The 19,763-nt window shown below is 40.6% G+C and overlaps 1 protein-coding gene across 9 annotated transcripts in view; it reads left to right on the forward strand.

Annotated features, from left to right (window-relative positions):
* Positions 1–19,763, forward strand: part of HIVEP1 (HIVEP zinc finger 1) — a 166,707-nt gene that overhangs the window by 96,170 nt on the left and 50,774 nt on the right. The gene's annotated exons all lie outside the window — the stretch shown is intronic.

The raw sequence follows: 19,763 nt of genomic DNA on the forward strand, positions 1-19,763 counted from the left end.
CTTTCTTTATATTTCATTTGAACTCCCACAGTACATCCAGACATAGTAAATGCACCATCAAAACAGACAGACATCACTGATGACCAGTCAATTTTAAGAATGCCAAGGACGTCATTTAACTGGTCAAAAATAGACTGAGCATCAACTGTTAATAGTCTCTCAACAGACACAAAATGTTCAACTGAACTATGTTTTTCATTGTCAAAATACCGCACCACAATGGACATCTGTTCACGGTGTCCACAGTTAGTAGTTTCAGAGTAGCAGCCGTGTTAGTCTGTCTGCGCAAAAAGAAGAACAGGAGTACTTGTGGCACCTTAGAGACTAAAAAATTTATTAGAGCATAAGCTTTCGTGGACTACAGCCCACTTCTTCGGATGTTATGCATCCGAAGAAGTGGGCTGTAGTCCACGAAAGCTTATGCTCTAATAAATTTTTTAGTCTCTAAGGTGCCACAAGTACTCCTGTTCTTCTTTTTGCGCAGACAGACTAACACGGCTGCTACTCTGAAACTACTAACTGTGGACACCGTGAACAGATGTCCATTGTGGTGCGGTATTTTGACAATGAAAAACATAGTTCAGTTGAACATTTTGTGTCTGTTGAGAGACTATTAACAGTTGATGCTCAGTCTATTTTTGACCAGTTAAATGACGTCCTTGGCATTCTTAAAATTGACTGGTCATCAGTGATGTCTGTCTGTTTTGATGGTGCATTTACTATGTCTGGATGTACTGTGGGAGTTCAAATGAAATATAAAGAAAGAAACAGTGAAATACTCTATGTATACTGTTATGCACATTGTTTGAACCTCGTCCTAGTAGATGCATGCACTTCAAGCAAACAAAACAGAACTGTCTTTGATTTTTTTGGTGTTATTCAGACTCTTTATGCCTTCGTGGAGGGGAGTCCTATGCAACATGCAGTAATGGAGAAGATTTAACAAGAAGTAGGATCTCAGTTGAAGACTTTGAAGTCACTGTCAAACACAAGATGGGCATGCAGAGCAGCAGCAGTGGCTGCTGTAAAACAAAACTACTCGATCATTTTCCAACTTTACAAGAGATTATCGAAACAACTCACCTTGCTGATGCTAAAATAAAAGCTCATCTTTGCCCTTCATATGAAGTATCCTATTCTCCAGATGATGGTAAAAGTGAGTAAGGCTCTTCAAGCTCCAGATCTCAACTTACTTACTGAAATGATAGGGGTGAAAAGCTTGCATAACTCTTTGGCTGCGATGAGAAGTGGCCCAGAATATTTTCAATCTATTTTCAATGACTGTGTGAAAATGTGTGTAGAGAATGATATATCGATTACCCCAGTTAAAAAGAGAAAAACGTCCACTCGTATTGATGACGCATTTGAATCCCAGCATCACTTTGATACAAAAGAGAAGCAGGAGAGAATAACTTCATTTTTTACCCACTCCTAGACTCAATGATTACCGGCATTGACCAGCGATTTGAATAGAAGACTTTTAAAACTATGACTGCAATGGGAAAACTGCTGAGCTTAGACATTGGCAGGGACGATATGCGAATCATTGCCAACAAATTTAAAGTGTCCTTGGATGAGTTGGAAGCTCAAGTCGGATTGCTTCGGGGTTATGATGGATCTGTTCCTAAAGATAGCACTACGAACACCACTAGTGAGTGGCTTGATTGGCTAAAGGAATCGGATCGGTCTTCCATGTTCCAGGCCTTTTACAAATCTATTCAATGCTTTGCAGTCTTACCTATTACAAGCTGTTCACGTGAAAGAGCCTTTTCTAAACTAGCACATGTAAAAAACAAACTAAGAAGTACAATGTCCCAACAGCGCCTCGACTCACTCATGATTTTGTACATTGAATAAGAATTGGCTTCGTCAGTTAATTACAATGATGTGATTGTGGAATTTAAGTCCATAACACCTGGTGAGCGACGTCTCATTCTCTAGGACAGGAAGATGAAGAAACCTTAATCTGTTTTAGTCAATTTGGGCTAGCTCATTATCTGGTTAAAGATAAAGATCATGAAAATTGCCTGTATCTTTGTATACGCCTGTTATCACTACAGCAAAAATTTGGTATTTTGTGTCTTATTTTTTAAGTAAAGTTTAGTTAATTTTAAAAAAATTAAGTTTAGTTAAGTTTTAGTTTCTGTAGTTTGTTTGATGAATAAAATAATGTCCTTTATGACTGAGTATTCAATAAATGTTTGCCTTTTTAAAAAAAAAATAAAATAAAGTTCCCTAATGAAATATGCTGTGCACGCCTAGGCTCAGTAGTATTAGCCAAAAGTGTCTTCTTTTTATCTTATACTTGCTGGAGACTATGCCCGTGCCTCTGGAAGAGGACCTAGTCACTGTGATCCATTCATTTTGTATTTGTAGGTTAGCTTCACAACCATAAAGAATAGACGCGAACTTCTTTTATTTTAAATGAAAGCTTAAATTCTTCACAAATTGAAGGTTTAATTCCCATTCCACATTCACCATGAAAAGCTCGCATTTGGCAGTGGGTTTTTTTTAAGTCCTGAGTTAACCTATTTATTCTCTTTGCTTGCAACAGAGCTGCCTAACTTTGAATTTCTAAATGCCTTTAAAGTGCAAACTAATAATTGTTTGTGTAATTCTGTTGCATGTTTTCTTTGTCTGGTTTCATAAAGTCTTTGTTCCTGTACATAATTACCACATATACAAGTGCCTATTAAGTGATTCTTGGTACATCAGACTACAAGATTTTAAATCTATATGGGATATTTTTCTAAGATACAAGGTGTAGCACAAATAGGAGTTATGAGCTTGATGCAGGAATTATCATTGGTTATGTAGGCTGTCAGACTAGATGATCATAAGTCTCTTCTGGCATTAAATCTATGGGGAGGTCCACACTTAGTGTCTGTACTCTACCTGCTGCTGTATGCTCACCTAGCATGGGTATAAATAGCAGCCTAGACGGTGCGTCATCGATTAGGGCATTAGAACCCTAGGGTATATACCCCATCCAACTCTGTGCATGCCCATGCCTCCCATGTCTACAGTGTTTTTAGCAGTGGAGTGTCCCATTGCTGGAGCCTTTGCCCACTGCCTCTTCCCTGCTCAGCTGCGTGTGGACACGGCGTGCCTTTCACCGTGGCATGTAGCTACACATACTCTACATGCGGCCGCAATGTCAGTGCTTGCTTACGCCAGTTCAGACAAGGCCTATGATTCTGAGTAACTCAAAATTGGGTGAGCAGACTTGTTAGACATCTGTCTGCTGCTGCTGCTGCTAAGAAGTGTGACTTGTTGGGGGGGGGGGAAGAAGGTCTTTTCATTTTCAAAGCTTTTTATAAACTTATTCCTGCTCCTGAAATAAAGTAAAAAACTCCCATTGACTTCAGTGGGAGTAGGATTAGGCCTTACTCCTCACTCCCTGCCTCCTCTGTTGGGTAGCTAATTAAGTCTCAATATTCTCATTTTACAGATGGGGAAGCTGAGAAACAGGGAGGTGGTTAATTTCCCTAGGACACAGGATGAAGCACTGCTAGAGCTGGGTGTGACCAGGTATACAAACCCCACGCCAGGCAAGAATGGGTTAAATAGCATCTTTGGGTTCAGGCAGCCCCCTCCCGCCACCCTGTGGCACCTGTGAGGCATGCCGCTGTTGGAGCAGGAACCTTAAAAAGGGAGGCGCTCAGTTGAGAAGGCCCTAGCCTGGGGAAGTAGATAGGCCTCTCCTCCTCAGCTCCCAGAAAAGAATCGAGCAGAGAGCCAAGCAATTTTGGGTTACCTGTGAGCAGAGCAGTAGGATAGATGGCTGGAGGATCCTGGTAGGACAGAAAAGCTGGTGCTGTTCTTTGTCTGTTTAGTTTCCTTTTCTTTGTTGCTTTGAGAACTGGGATTAGGGGTTTGATCCTGGGGAAGAAGAAAGAGGTCTGACCATACAGACTTTTGGTAGTTATTACAAGGGTCCTTGGGCTAGGACCCGGGATAGAAGGAGGGACTGGGTTCCCCCACAGCCAAACTGGGACCGGAATGACTATTGGGACTGGGCCAGGGCTCTTGATTTGATGTGAGATCTTGGGTGAAAACCCTGGTTTATCTCAAAGGGGGTGAGACCAAAGGTGACCCTGCTGGAGGGCCAATTCACAAAACAACAGGGGACAACAGGGGACCTGGTCAGCAGGACTACAGGGGAAAAAATATGCAACTTTGCTCCTAGCCACAACATGGTGTACCAGCTGGTGAATTTGTTTGCCATATTGGGATTGAAACTCAGCCGTTCCTGGTTCCCAAGTCTGCTTGGACCACAAGGTCATGTCTGTACTTGCTGTTTCTATTTTGAGGGAAACCTATTTTTGTTTGGGGGGTTTTTTTGTTTAGTGGTGCTCTACGAAGCAAGAGCTGGTATTGTTTTGACAGTTAGGGAGATAAACAGATTTACAATTTTAAAATTAAAATGTCATCCTCTGAAACTGTTATGAGAACTTTATCATACTAATGTGATGTTAGAGTAATAGTTTATTGACTTTTTGATGAGTATAGCCAAGTTTTTGAGTAACAGTTCAACAAAAGAGAGATACCAGAATGCATCTATCACATTTTTTTCAAAGGGACACTGTACAGGTTAGCATGCCCCGGATGTCCTGAATCAGACCCCACATTAAAAAAAAAATCTTTCTGATAGGTAAACAAGAAATGAATCCTCCAAAACTAAGGCTATGCTGCAGTGTTAAACCTGCAGCAGGGTTTTGTGCCCCACCAACACTGGAGTGAAGATATTTGGTTTATTGTGATTGCAGATATGCTTGTGTACTTTGTGCTGCCCTGCCAATGTTTACTCAGTCCTTGTGAGCTGGTAAGGTAATGAAGTTGAGAAGAATCTAGAGAGAACAGAAAGACTGCATGAGAGGCACTCATGTATCTGAGATCAGAACAAACTCATTCCTTTTAGATGGGTATATATCTAACCAGATGGGTTGCCTGTTGCATCACACTTGAACTGGCGTAAGCAAGCACTGACACTGCAGAATTTTGGACTCTGGGTTCCTGTTAGCTTCCTCAGTCCTGTGTGGACTCAGACATGATTACTGAGTCTTTTTAGAGGTTTCCCTAGATCAGGTTTTTGCTCATTTAGTTAGTCCTCCACCAAAGGCCAAGAGGTGTTTTAAAATGGTTGATACAACAAATATAAGTAATTCTCCTTTTGTGGAAAGATATTGTGACCTGACCTGGCTGAAGATTTGTTATGAGAAACTTCTAAAAAGTTGTGCGTATGAGGTAGTATTAACAATCTGCAGCTAGTGAAGAGCCACTTCCAGCAACCCAAAGATCTCAGGGCCGGGAATTTTACAGTAATGCATAAATGCGACATGCCCTGGTGGATGTCATCCTTCCCACCTTCTATCCTTCCATATTTAACTTCCTGGCTGGTTAAGGCATCATTGGCTGCTAGAGTGTAGTTGAATTAACCACTTCTGCTTCTGTTAAGCCCAAAAGGAGGAGTTAGTGTTTAAACTTCTACAGTTCCATCTATGAGGGCTAAAATTGTTCCCACCATCTTCTGTCTAATGTATCTTTAAACATTATTGCCATTAAATATGAGCGCTCATCTTTCTCTAATTGCTGCAGGCAATATGGATCTAATTGAGCCCAGCTTTTCAAATGGAAATCGGTATTAAAGTACTGAAGAGAAAGGAGCAAGTTTTGCTCAGAAACTTGTTTTGGCTCAACATCATTATGTACAAAGGAAGCCTAGATAGAGTGACCAGATGGCCTGATATTCAGGGCTTTTTCTTATATAAGTTCCTGTTACTCCTCACCCCGTCCTGATTTTTCACACTTACTATCTGGTCACCCTAAGATTAGATAACCTCTTTTTCCTTTTATTTTCTATTTTTCCCCTCCATACTCATGGTTGGGGAAGTGTCTGTAGGCAGGATTTCATGAAATCAGGCAATGGTTTGCTAACGACCCTTACACTGGCCACTACTACTACTTCTCTTACAAAAAGGCATTTTAAATCTAGTGACCCAGGCAATGAGATGTTATTCCTGCATGCAATACTAAGTGGGCACATTTGGCATAAAATGCCTCATTTCATGATTTCAATTCAAAAGTTGGCACACTGGAGAGGAAAGAAAAAAAACAGTCTGTAGGGAAAAAAATCATTTGACTAAAGATTTTGGTGTCAAGATGTTGTTTTGGAGGTTATTTTGATTTTTTGGCTAAAGTATGTACTGAATTGGAATATACTATAGCATGCCTGTTTAACAGTGGATGTTAGAATAGCTCCATTGAGGCTTTGGCATTACATTGGTGGTCAAATATTTATTGATCTTTGGTCCTTAAACCTGATGGACTTTTTGCTTACATTACACTCAATAGGCACAGACAACTCACGAGAGTGCTGAATTTTAAGGCAGCAGTTTTGGTAAGCTCAAGCCTCCTTTCAGCATCCCAGTCCTGATCTGTCTCAGACTGTGGGCGGCAGGAATTCTGAACTCCCACTCAGCCTCCCAGGCTATTCCCCAGGTTGTTTTCTCTTCAGGTAGGAGGTAGGGGTTTTTTCGGGGTGAGGGTGGGGGAGTTGTGTGTGTTTTTGTTTCCTCTCTTCATGGTGGTATATGCAAATATATAAGAAATCAGATAACACAGAGAGGAAGAATGTGTTCCTTTCATGGCAAAGCAGCACCAACTGATCATGTTGGGTTTCTGTTTTTTGTGTCAAGTTTCCAGAGCGTCACCTGTGGTAGTCTCTGAGAAGTAAAATCACTCTCTGCAACCATGGCTTCAGCAACTGAACAGCAGGTTTCTGTGGATTTGGGGTATTTGTACCAGGGATGAGGAAATGCTGTTGCAAAGTTCTGGAGTGTGAGCTTCCCTGGCTCTGCCATTTCTGTTTCAATCTCTCCTTGTTAAGCAAGGCATTCTTTTGTGGCTAGAGCTCTGCTGGACATGACTTCCTTAAAGCCAAACCAAGAAGCTAAATGCCCTAAATGGAAGTCTCGTGTTACAAGGATGACCTTTCTTGGGCCTACTAATTTAATTATGTCCCCACTCTCACCCTGAACTCCTTCTGATAATGTTCTCTAGCTGATATAAGTCATGACATTAAGACTTATCAACTTCAGGACAGCATCTTCTTCTCATCTATATCCAGTCATTTAAGGCAGTGGCTCTCAACCTCTCCAGACTACGGTACTCCTTTCAGGAGTTTGATTTGTCTTGCGTACCCCCAAGTTTCATCTCACTTTAAAACTACATGCTTACAAAATCAGATATAGAAATAAAATAGGGTCACAGCACACTATTGCTGAAAAATTGCTTACTTTCCCCTTTTTACCATATAATTATAAAATAAATCAATTGAAATATAAACATTGTACTTACATTTCAGCATATAGTATATAGAGCAGTATAAACAAGTCATTGTCTGTATGAAATTTTAGTTTGTACTGACTTCGCTAGTGCTTTTTATGTAGCCTGTTGTAAAACTAGGCAATTATCTAGATGAGTTGATGTAATCCTGGAAGACCTCTGCATACCCTCAAGGGTATGTGTACTCCTGGTTGAGAACCACTGATTTAAGGCAAAATTTAAGGCAAAATTCACTTTGTCTTTAACTGACTCCTATTTCTGGGAAGAGATTGTATCACAGAGGAACTTTCTGATGAGTCCAGGCATTATGCCTTTGGAATCTTCCCTGCCTTATGCTATGATATTACTGGATTGCTAAGGCTGATCCTATCTCCCCTTGCTGATGAAATATCTCAAATTCATATAAACTGTGAGGAGGAGAAGCCAAGTGGAACATCTTCCTCTTCGCCTGCACATTCTAAAGCTGTCATACATCTCACTCTCCCTGATTGTTCATCCAAGTTGTACAAATTGTTGATTCCTAGATGAAACATTTGAACTTCCAGTTGTCTTGATTGAGCACTTTTTCCGGTCTAGCTTTATTTCCAATAAATTACTTTCTCCTTCTGGCTTCAGTGTATGTTTAAGTGCTACAGCTATTTTGACTGGGCTGTGACAAGGAGGTTTCAGATCATCTATATTGCTGTCACTCAAATTATTTTCCTTTTGTGTCTGCTAAAATGTGAGGTAAAATTGTTCGTCAGACTCTGTCCATCAGTAAAATACCATTAAAAGATAAGAAATAACTATTCTTCCTTCCCCTCACTCCCATTTTTCATTTAATGTTAAAACAATCATTCACTAATATTAATTATTAGAATTAAGTTCTTTAAAATGCTGTAGGTCACAATATATATTAAGTACAGAATCCAACAATGTTTCGGTCTTTTTAACTACTGGTTATCGAGGTGAAAAGTATATTAGTCTAAAAAACCACAAGCATGGTCATTTCTTGATGAAATGTGTAAGATCTTACTCATTCAAAAACTACGTTTTGCAAAAGGCTGAACTTAGCTGTAAGGAGATAAGATTATGATACTAGCAACATCGCGCTGCCTCTGAGATATCTTGTAGAACAGAAAGAAAATTGTCAGTATCACTTTCGACCACTGTTTACTTTTGTTTCTGTGTTGTCATGGCTAAGAGGCGGTAGGCGGAGTGCATGCAATTGTAATTTGATTGGTGGTGGGAGTTGGGAAAAAGAACAAGGAATAAGAGGCAGCTGAAAATAAAGGAAAAGGGAGAATTCACAGGGAATGTCTTCCTCTTTGTTGCCACTTCCATGGCTAAGTGAGGATCTCATGGGCATATGTTGTGGTCAAGATTTTTCAACAAGATGGAGACCTCTGTTCAGATACTTCAGGTACCCCAAAACATTTTAAACTATTTAGAAGTTCTTCAACTCTATATGTATTGTCCAGGCATATTGGGCTTTCCAACTTGGCAGCAGTATCTTTAAAATATAGAATGGCTGTAGTTTATTTCTAGAGACCCTATATCTAGATTCATAGAGTTTAAGGCCAGAAAGGATTATTACATCATCTAGTCTGACATCCTATCTTTGGCCATTAAATCTCACTCAGTTAACGAGTTGATTTTTTTAGTACAGTTTGCATTAGTATGTTTTACATACAGTAAACTTCACAGACATACTTGGATTCTTGTAAATCTGATCTTGTAAAGACTTAAAATTGTGCATATCTTTAGATAAATGAGCAGTCCCATTGAAGTCAATGGAACTACTCACATGAGTGAAGTTATGCACATGCGTAAGTGTTTTGAGGTTCAAAGACTAAAGGCTTGTACAACTTGTATGTGTGGACTGCTTTAACTGCATCAACCCAGTTCTAGCCATACAATACACACATCAACCATGAATGCACCTATACCTTATGGAGTTGCTTATACCTGTACAGCTTATTCCCATAACGGAAAAGGAATAAGCTCTTCCAGCATGGTACTGTTGTACCCACACTAAAAGTGGTACCTCCGTAACTATTTTGATTAAAAAAAAAAAAAAATTTACACCCTAACCAAAAGTAATATCGGTACAAAAACTGTGTGTAGAAGAAGCAAGTCTTAAAGAGCTGATCCAATGGTCACTGAGGAAAAATTGGAAAAAATTGAAAAATTCATAAGTTTTAGTGGGCATTAGATCAGGTTTCTAGTCCGTGTATTTGATTCTTTTGAATATTGAAATAAGTGATTTTGTTTTATTGACTTATTTCCAGTTGTGATTTATATAAAAGCAGATCATGTGGCTTTTAAGGTTTCATTCACCTAATCAAGAAAAAATAATCTTAAGACCCTGTTCAGCAAAGCTATTAAGCACGGGCTTGACTTTTTAAAGCCCATTGGCCAAGATTTTCAAAAGAACGACTGATTTTGGCTGGGTACCCAACTTAAAATGTTTAAAAGGAGCCTGATTTTCAGAAAGTGCTGAGCACCCTCCATCTGAAAAAAGTCAGGCCCCTTTAAAGTATTTCAAGTTTGGCACTCAAAACCATTAGTTGCATTTAAAAATTTTGTCTGTTGACTTTAAGGGGACTGTACCGGGGTTCTCTTTTCAGTCAGCAGGCCTAGTGGTCAGGGCTTGCTGCTCCAGCCCTTTTTTGTTCAATCTGTCCTGAACCCTCTGAATGGGGTTCAGCTGGATCAGCCTACTTCTCAGTAACTCCCTAGTCCTGCCATCCCAGGACTAGGTATAGGAGAATCTGGGGTATGTAAGGGGACCTGGGACCACCCAGTGCCTGCCCAGGGCCCTTGAAAGTGTGATTGCGTGGGATTGCTTACGTTTGGCCCACCGCCTGCTCACCTTCCTATCACACCAAATGGCTGTTGGGGCATGGCTGCTGTTCACTTGTAGTCCTTTGCTTCAAACCCCAGAGTCTCAGGGCTAATGCAGGCGACCCTCTGATGCCCCTGCACGCAGTTCTCACTACCTCTTGGTCAATGTCTAAAAGGACAGGAGAGAGACTCACAGCTGGACCTTGGCGGAAAGAGCTTCTTCTACTGTAGTAGAGCAGTGCCCTTCTAGGAAATTGCTTCTCTCCTCCCTCCTGCCTAGGCTGCTGAAGTTCTCTTTCTACGCTCCTTTTCCTGGAAGCGTGTTCCGCAGTGCCTGAGAGGCAGAGCTTTCCTGGCCCAGTACTGCTCCAGCCTTTCCCCTGCATAGGCTTTAGTGTACAGGGACTATTTGTGCTTAAAATTAAGCATGTGCTTAAGTGCTTTATTTAATCAGGGACTAAAGCTCTGGTCAAGTGAAAAAATTATCTTGGCCGCATTAATTATTTTCATGTATGTATGTCTATTTAGGTATTGACACTTTGGAAGAAAAAAATATTTGAAAAACTTCTGTCATTATTTGTATGTCCAGTCTGCTGTATGAGGTTTAAAAAAGTTGGTCAGTTACAGAAACAAAAGGTTTTAGCAGTCTGCTGTTAATTTAAATGAAGATCCTATGACTTACGCCATTTAGACTTATTTTCTGTATCTAGCACTCAAGTTTTCTGTTGTTTATTCATGAAAACACACTCGCAGGGATAATTCATAACTGTTTTGCAATAGGCTCAGAGAAATCATTGCTGTAATTAAATAGACATCACATATAGGAATGTAGAAATATTTTGAATATTTTAAAATACCAGTTCCCTAGGGTTTCTAATTTTAGTTTACGGAAGACCCTTAGCAACGGTCTGCCTCTTTTTTTGAGAAGCTTTCACATCTTTAACTGCATTCTTTTTCAGAAAATATGCATTTTAAGAGTAAATGTTGGCCCTAGTATATGGATTTATAATGTGTTTTAAAATGCTTCTATAGAATAAACTAAAAATACTAGAAACTGAATAATGTACTAGCTGTTCATCTGTAAGCCACAAAACTGTGAATCCAAAAGGAAACTTTCACAGAGTAAAAAGAACAGGAGTACTTGTGGCACCTTAGAGACTAACAAATTTATTCGTCTCTAAGGTGCCACAAGTACTCCTGTTCTTTTTGAGATACAGACTAACACGGCTGCTACTCTGAAACCTTTCACAGAGTAGTATTGGAGCGGAAGTAGATGTCTTGCTTCTGCTCTGTTGCTCTTTCTTTTTTTTTTTTTTATTCGAGTCCACAGCTTTTTTTTGAGCGAGAGAGAGAGAAAGTGGCTGTTTAATAACATGTGGGTTTGAGCAGGCTTTCAGACAGGCAGCTCTAAGAATTACTTCCACAGAGCCGTGGAGCTCAAGCCAGTATCGGGTTCCTGGGTGAATAAAAAAGGAAGAAAAATTCAAGTAATTTATATTTTTCCTTTATTTGGCACGTTTCTTATATTACTGGGTTGTTGTTTGTATTTTACCTCTCTACTTCATGTGCCAGGAGCAAAGAGTAACTGACAAATGGCTGGTCTCTGAAGTAATGTGTAGAAATCTTGGCAGAGTCTCTTGCTCACATTTGGTTGCAGAATGAAGCAGAGTAACCACAAGTGCGGAAAGCTTTTACCATATATTTGGTTGTTATTACTACAGGTCTGTCTCATCTTACGCGGGGGTTCCGTTGCGTAAAGCGCAAACCGCATATCGCCAGAACCCCAGTGAGTTCAATGGCGGGCGAAATCGCCTGCACTACAGGTATAGTATTAAAACTGTTGGTTTTTTTTTTTTGCTGACCACGTAAAGTTGGAATCACACATGTTAAATGCGCGTAAGATGCGACAGACCTGTACTTCAAGCCAGGGTTCAAGACAGAGGATGCTGCCGCACCCCCAGCATCCCTAGTTCCAGCATCTCTGAGAGTAACTGGGGAGCAGGGAAGAAGAAAGGGGAAGTGAAAAGAATCATAGAATATCAGGGTTGGAAGGGACCTCAGGAGGTCATCTAGTCCAACCCCTTGCTCAAAGCAGGACCAATCCCCAGACAGAAAAGAAAGCAAACCAAACCAAAAAACAAGGAAAAATGATAGTGGAAAAACATTAGAGATAAGCTGGTTTGGGGTCTGATGGGAAAGAATGGAAGCACAAGTCAAAGAGCCAGTACAGCACCTTGGGACTGCTTTCTGTATACCCACCGTCTAGATACGTGTGGGCAACGGCTTCCATACTGCAAGATAGATTATGAAAAAAAGTTTTAAGAAATTTGATTCTAATTTGACCAAAAAGCATTTGACTGGCCAGTGGAAGTATTAGCATTCAAAGAAGCACAGTGATTTGGAAGGATGAGGCTTTTGTGATTTGATGAGGGAGCTGATAGTTTATCATTCTGTGATTGATTGCTTCTGCCTTGCCCAAATGTAATTACTATTTAAAAGCAAATCAGATCTCAAACATTGCACTACTTTGATAAAGATTTTTGTAAATTAACACAGTCGTATAGTGAAGTTGTGACAGATATGACTATTTCATGCAATGTCCAAAAAAAAACCTTAATACAATAAGTTATGTATTATTGTGGGCCAAAATTATATGTAACCTTTCTGGAGGAAGATGTAATGTGAGGCCTAGGAGTTCAAAGGGCTATACTGAAAATGTGCTGGACAAAAGTGGGCTTTTGGTTCAATATGTGTGAATATCTAGAGGGAGGTTAATGTAAATTCCCCACCTCCATTTATGCAAAAACCCAGCCTTTTGAAGTTAAGCCCTGGATGTGGTTCATTGTCTGTTGATTGTCTGTTCATGAAAATCAAAGGTCTGAGCTGAACTGCTCAGCCTGAGTTCTGGTTCTGAATTTAAAAATGGGGAAAATCCAGTTGTGGGGTTTGAAAGACTAATACCTATCAGAGCCTGAGAATGGAGTTGGGGGCATCTTCTGATACATGTTTTAGCATGTGTGCACGTTGTTTAATTTTTTTAATATGATTTTTCTGTAATACTTTTACCTTTAGAATAAATGTGCTCAGAAAGTGTTGTGGGGGAATTTGTAACTGCTGGCAATTACACTGTTCATAGTCTTTTTGGAAAGAAAGCAAAGAACAGACCCTGACCTGTTTAGGTAGTCTGGCTTGCTGTGGATATCACAGTTTAGTCAGGGAACTATGCAGCCTGGAAAAACCCTGGTCAGGAAGGAGTGAGACACAGGTCTCTTCCCAGAGATGTCGGGGAGCTGGAAACCAGTAAGTGGGTGTCCTGAAGGGTCCATAGGCAGAATACATGTGCAGATACCTTGAAACTGTGAGAGAAATATCCTCAAGAACATTTACCCAAAAAGGTAGAAGAGAGTAAAAATATAGGTGAAGATTGGCTGTAAGGGAGCAGTTCCTTTTTAAAAATAAAAATACTGTAGCTTTTGCAATTAGTAAGCATAAGATGAATATTTTGCACTTTTCTATAGTGCCTATTTTCAGAGGATCGCAGAACTTTTTGAAAACAATTAAAGTTCATAATACCATTGTTAAGCAAGTGCTTTATTTACAATATTTTATAGATAGGTAATCTGAGGTACATTTTAACACCTTCCCTGGTCAGGATCACAGAGGGAGTCAATGACAGAGCCAAGAATAAAAACAAGGAGTCGGACTCATAATTCCTGCTGATTCAAAGTTCTTCCAGTATGAAAATCCCACTTTCAGTGATTGCTGAAGAATGAAACAAATTATAAACCATTTCTACAAGTTGTTTTCCTTTTGTGAGAGCATTTTTACAGTCTTCATTCCCCCCCCCCCCCCCCCTGAAATATACAGTCCTCATATATTAGTATGTCATTACAAAATATGGCGATAGGTAACCCTCCAAAACTCTTGAGATTATTTTCACAGTGAATTTGAGATTCCTAGTTACTGAATTGATAGAGGCTAGGCACAGGTCAGATGTTGAAGCATTTGTACTTGTCTTAAAAGACCCTGTCCACTCTATAACTTTTAACCAAGTGTGGTGTTAGTTTACTAACATGGTTGGGTCTAAATATTATGTGTGTCCTCACACAACCTGGTTCAAACCAGAGTCATTTAACACCATTTCTCCCCACCAGTGTGGCACATGGTTGTCTTCCTGATTTAGTACACAGTTTGTAGCAGTTTAGACAGGACACCTTACCCTTGTGCTACAACATGTTTGACCACTTGGACATTCCTCTTCATGCTGCTTATTTCCACTCCGTGCTTGCTTACACTTGAAATGCTGCAGGTGTGCTGCTATAATGTTTCAAGTGTACACAATACCTACGTTAATGGGTTCTCCCATAGGTGTAGGTCAGGGATAAGCAACCTATGGCACACATGCCGAAGGCGGCACGCAAGCTGATTTTCAGTGGCACTCACGCTGCCTGTGTCCTGTCCACTGGTCTGGGGGGCTCTGCACTTGAATTTAATTTTAAATGAAGTTTCTTAAACATTTTAAAAAACGTGTTTACTTTACATACAATAGTTTAGTTATATATTATAGACTTATAGAAAGAGATCTTCTAAAAACGTTAAAATGTATTACTGGCATGCGAAACCTTAAATTAGAGTGAATAAAGAAAGATTCGGCACACCACTTCTGAAAGGTTGCCGACCCCTGGTGTAGGTAATCCATCTCCCCAAAGAGGACGTATCTAGGTCGACAGAAGCATTCTTCTGTCAACCTAGCAGTGTCTACACCTGAGGTTAATGTGTCTTAATTACATTGCTCAGCGATGTAGATTTTTCACACCCTTGAGCAACATAGCTAGGCCAGCCTAACTTTTTAGTGCAGACCAGGCCTATGTTCTTGTTCCATGGGCACACTAGCATTTCTGCTACCGGTGAACTGCCTAGATTTTCTTGTACAAATGCAAGCAGTACAATAGGTGTGGAGGTATGGTTGTGATAGCAGAAAAGCTGCAGTATGTGTATAAATGGAACTGTATTCCTTGCATCCTGATAACATGACCCAAGCCTCTTTCGGGTTACAAAATCACAGCTAAAATTTTAGTGCAGGCAGGTTCTAGTGACATCCCCCAGAGGCAATATTTCTGAGTTCCACAAGAGTGTGGAACTTGATAAATCCATTGCCTACTCATTGTGGTTAAATTTCCTCTAGCAAATGGGAGAGAATAACCTTTTCTGCAGAATCCATGTTTTTGTTTATATAGAAAAATGTTTTTAGCCCTTAAGGTTGAAAGAAAATCTAACTATGAACTGGCTGTAAACTAAAGCATTCTGTGCAGACATCAAGCCTGAAACAAGGGTGTGAACTGCCCCAAATGCTGGCCCCACCACACAGTCCAAAAAGCCAGGCTATGTGCTGGGGAGTTTCTCTGAGATGGAGTGAGAGGGACTCTATTTCCTCGCCTTCTCTCCCAGCCACTCTGGAACAGCAGAGCCACTCTGGTCTGCTGTTATATAGCTTCAGACTGAAGCTGCCTCTGATTCACTTATGTTCCTGATGCATGGGGCAAAGGATGATTAGTGGATGTACACTGGATCTGCCAATCCCACCACCAATTCCCAATTGTACTGTAGCACATCACAGTCCCCTCCAAAGCTGCTGGTCTCCTTGTCATATAGGAAGCGTATATGACATATATGCTTTCCACCTTCTGCAGAATAGAAGCAGACTGATGCCTCTGCAAGAGCCACTCTCAATGTACACAGGAGGCAGAATTCATCCATACTAGAAGTATGACTGCCACCATTTCATCTCAATGGGGTGTTAATTGTAAAAATTCTTCACTTGTCTGTATATTCCAGAATAAGAGTACTTTGTTGCTGCTTAGCTAAAGAAAGGGTATGGAGTGGACACTTATTTCAGAAAAGTGCCCATAAATGTAGTTACTCAAGAATAGCTGTTCCTGAATATCACAGTGTGTATACAAGCCCATAGTACTACCACTCAAACTACCATTCATTGGGACCTTTGGAGGGGCATCTGCTTTCCACTCTCACCATACTTTTCCTTTATTTTGAGTATCAGCATCCAGTTTGAAAATCTTCTGGCTAGTGACCTACTGGTTTATTTGTAGAAGTTTGCAAGGGTGAGAGAGCACCCACATACAATGATTAGCTTCCACTGTGATAACCATCAACAATGCTACATAAGGTGGTGGTGGTGATTTTCTGGACACTTGTGCATTAGGAATAGATAAATATTTAGCAGATTAGAATAGGATTCAGAGATGAGGTAAACAAAGGTGCATAACAGCAAGTTGCATACACGTGTGTGTGTGTTTGTAGAGTAAATATTACTACTTATTTTCATTTTATATATGCTGTGTTACACTGTGTTTTGATGCATGCTCTGTACAGAATAATATATGCCTATGCTACAAAATTATACTTTTGCTTAATATTATAAATCATTTGCTATTCAGGGAAGCCCTGAAACTCCCAGTGTATGCCTAGTTAAATAGAGCGACTAGTCTAGTTAAATATGGACATAATTCAAATTTTGTTAGTTTTGTTTCATGAATACACAAATGGAAAATCATTTAAACTTGACTGATTTAATTCATCTGTGGTAGTAGCTCATCTGAAATGATACTGATAAATCCAGTCAGAAAAATAACCATGAAGGAAGGCGTCTTCATTTTGCAACAGACAAGGAATGTAGAGGAGGGGATGCGGGGGGAGAGAAGACAGTCCTGACAGAAAAACAAAATTTGTTGCTCAGTGCTTCATTTGTTCCACTATAATAATTTGTATTTTTAAACAAGGACAAAATGAAGGCTTGATTTTACTGTGAATGAAAAGGAATTGCCATAAATCCAAAAATATTATTTAAATAGCTCAATTTCTTTGTATTTTCTTTGCAGATTTTCATATATACCAGCATAGTGACTTTTGTAGTACCTTACAAATCAACAGGCAAGCATAGTTTTCAGGGGGAATAAATCTCTCTCAATCTAACCTAACCAGAGAGTCTAGATATGGAAAATACCTATTCCTGGTAGTACAGGACTTACTGTAACAGACTAGTCTTATTTTGACTGTCTAAACTGAAAGAGATTAAATCAATAAATAGTATAAACAAAAGTGAATTACATTCTGGCAGTTTTAATATTCTGAAGTATCCTTTATAACATAAGGTAGGCTAAAAAATAATTACCTGATAAAGTCTCTTTAATCAAAAACTAAAAATTTAGAGCCTGCAGACACAGAAAAGTCTCTGTACTTGTTTGCATAGAAAACCAATATAATAAAGGAAGTTTGAATAATGAAGTTTGTAGCTTGAGCCATTATTTTTAGGTTTAACTGGCCAAAAATAATTAAAACCGTGTTCAAAAAATTAATATCTATGGTCCACCCCTCCAACCCAATCAGTTTGTCACAGTTTCAGGATAACTGCACCTGTATTTCCCCTCTGTGGTCCACCAAAGGTACCCAATTTAGGCTTCCTGCTCCTAGCAGTCACCTCTCTTGGGCAGAGACCCACATCTCACTCCCTACCGAATGGGGATTTTAAGGCTGAACAACCCCCTGCCTTACTTATATGGTAATATCCCCAGCAGCCAGACTACCTAAAAAGACCACTGTCTGCTTTTTTTTTTCTCCAATGGCTATAATCAGTGTATTGCCCACAGTTATAAGTTACCACACAGCTCCTTCTAAGCAAGCATATTTATTCTTAAGGTAAAAGCATTGCAGAGAGAACCTATAACAATAAAAGTTGCTGCACACATGCAAAAAAATCTTACCAGAGGTCACCTACGTGCCCTGTAAGCTGCATGGCCACGCAGCAGGCTCTCAAGGGCAGGTGGGGAGAGGCATCCCTCCCCAGGCTCACCGGAGCTGCCGGGGAGAGGAACCCCTTGCTCGACCTGGCCCAGCCCCGCCAGAGCTGTCGCGGACAAGTACCTCTCACCCAGCCCTGAGCTGCTGTGGCAAAAGAGGGCTGGGAGGAGTCCTCTCTCCCCACCACAGCCCTGGGGCAGTTGCACCCCAAACCCCTCATCCCAGACCCCACCCCAGAGCTTGCATCCCAACCCTCTGCCCCAGCCCTGAGCCTCCTTCCTCACTCTGAACCCCTTGGTCCCACCCTCACCACATGAATTTTGTTGTGTGCACCAATATGAAAGTGATGTGTCACACATCCCCTCCATATTGGTGTACATAACAAAATTCATTCCGCACATGGACGTAAAATATTAGAGCAAACACTGGCGGTAACCCCCAATACGAACATAGGGCTCTGGTAGGTTAAACCCACAACTGGGTTTTCCCCCATGGTTACAAGTTCACAATTGTCTTCACTCCAGAACCACAACAAAGGCTGGGCAGATCAGTTGCTTCTTTATATAGCTTGGGCCTTTTATCTTGGCCTTCTGTAACAAGTAATCAACAGACAATAAACATCTACTCAGGGTGTAGCTTTAAAAGGCTGGGGTTTTGCATAACCAGTGTTGGGGACTTTATTTTCGCCTCTCCCTAAAAATTCCCCCAAAAGTCAACTTAACACTTGTCCCCAAAGTCCATACTTTTCTGGCACATTTGCAGTATAGTCTTTAGAACTCCCAGTTCTTACATCTGTCACATTTTCCCCTATAGAGGTTACATACAATCCTGGCCCACAATAAGACACAAAACTTAATACAGTAGTACAGGATATTTCAGGAAATTGCCCCATATGTCATACAGTGTTTTCACCATCTTGTCATATGGATGTACTCTGTGTGGCCCACATCACAGTAATATCTAAGCACATCACATACCTTTAATTTATCCTTACAACACCCCAATGAAGCAGGAAAATATCGGTTTTACAGACTGGGAACTGAGGCGCTGATAGATTAGGTGTGAAATCCACACCCCATTTAACTCAACAAAAATGTTGCCATTGACTTAAATGGGGCCAGGATTTCTTCTGAAGAGTATGTCTGCTCTGCATCTGGGAGCAAGCCTCTCACCCCAGGTCCACAGACTTGTGCTAGCAGAACTTGCTCTAGCATGCTAAAAATAGTTCTGTCAAGCCCCCTCCTGCAGGCTCCAGCCTGAGCCACATCATCTACGTGGATATTTAGCATACTAGCGCAAGCCCTGTTAGCACAAGTCTGTGGACCTGGGCTGGGAGGCTCAGTCCCTGATGTACCCAGAGTGACTTGCTCAAGGTCACATAGGAAGTCTAGCAGAACTGGAAACCGAACCTGGATTTTCCGAGTCCCAGTGTCTTAACCACACAATCATATTTTCTCAGTGAGCAAAGTTGGGTGATATGGTGGTAAAAACAGCATTGCCCAGTTAACATCTGTGCTATTATCGTTGCTTATGCTAACAGAGCTAACTGATCGTAATGCAGCAGGGAGAGGTTACTCAAAAGAAGCCTAGCATTAGTAGCTGAGAGAGAGGTCTTGCAGCTAAGAAGATAAAATGTTAACAGTGGGAAACATGGGGCTGGTCTTAGGTGTGTTAGCAACACAAGTCACAGAATCAAAATTCAGCTCTTGCTTCCCAGGACAACAGGTGCAGGTTTCAGCATGTTCAGTCCCTAGAAATGAAGAACACTCTGGAGG

This window comes from Trachemys scripta, chromosome 2, assembly GCF_013100865.1.
Source record: "Trachemys scripta elegans isolate TJP31775 chromosome 2, CAS_Tse_1.0, whole genome shotgun sequence".
Taxonomy (NCBI): Eukaryota; Metazoa; Chordata; order Testudines; family Emydidae; genus Trachemys; species Trachemys scripta.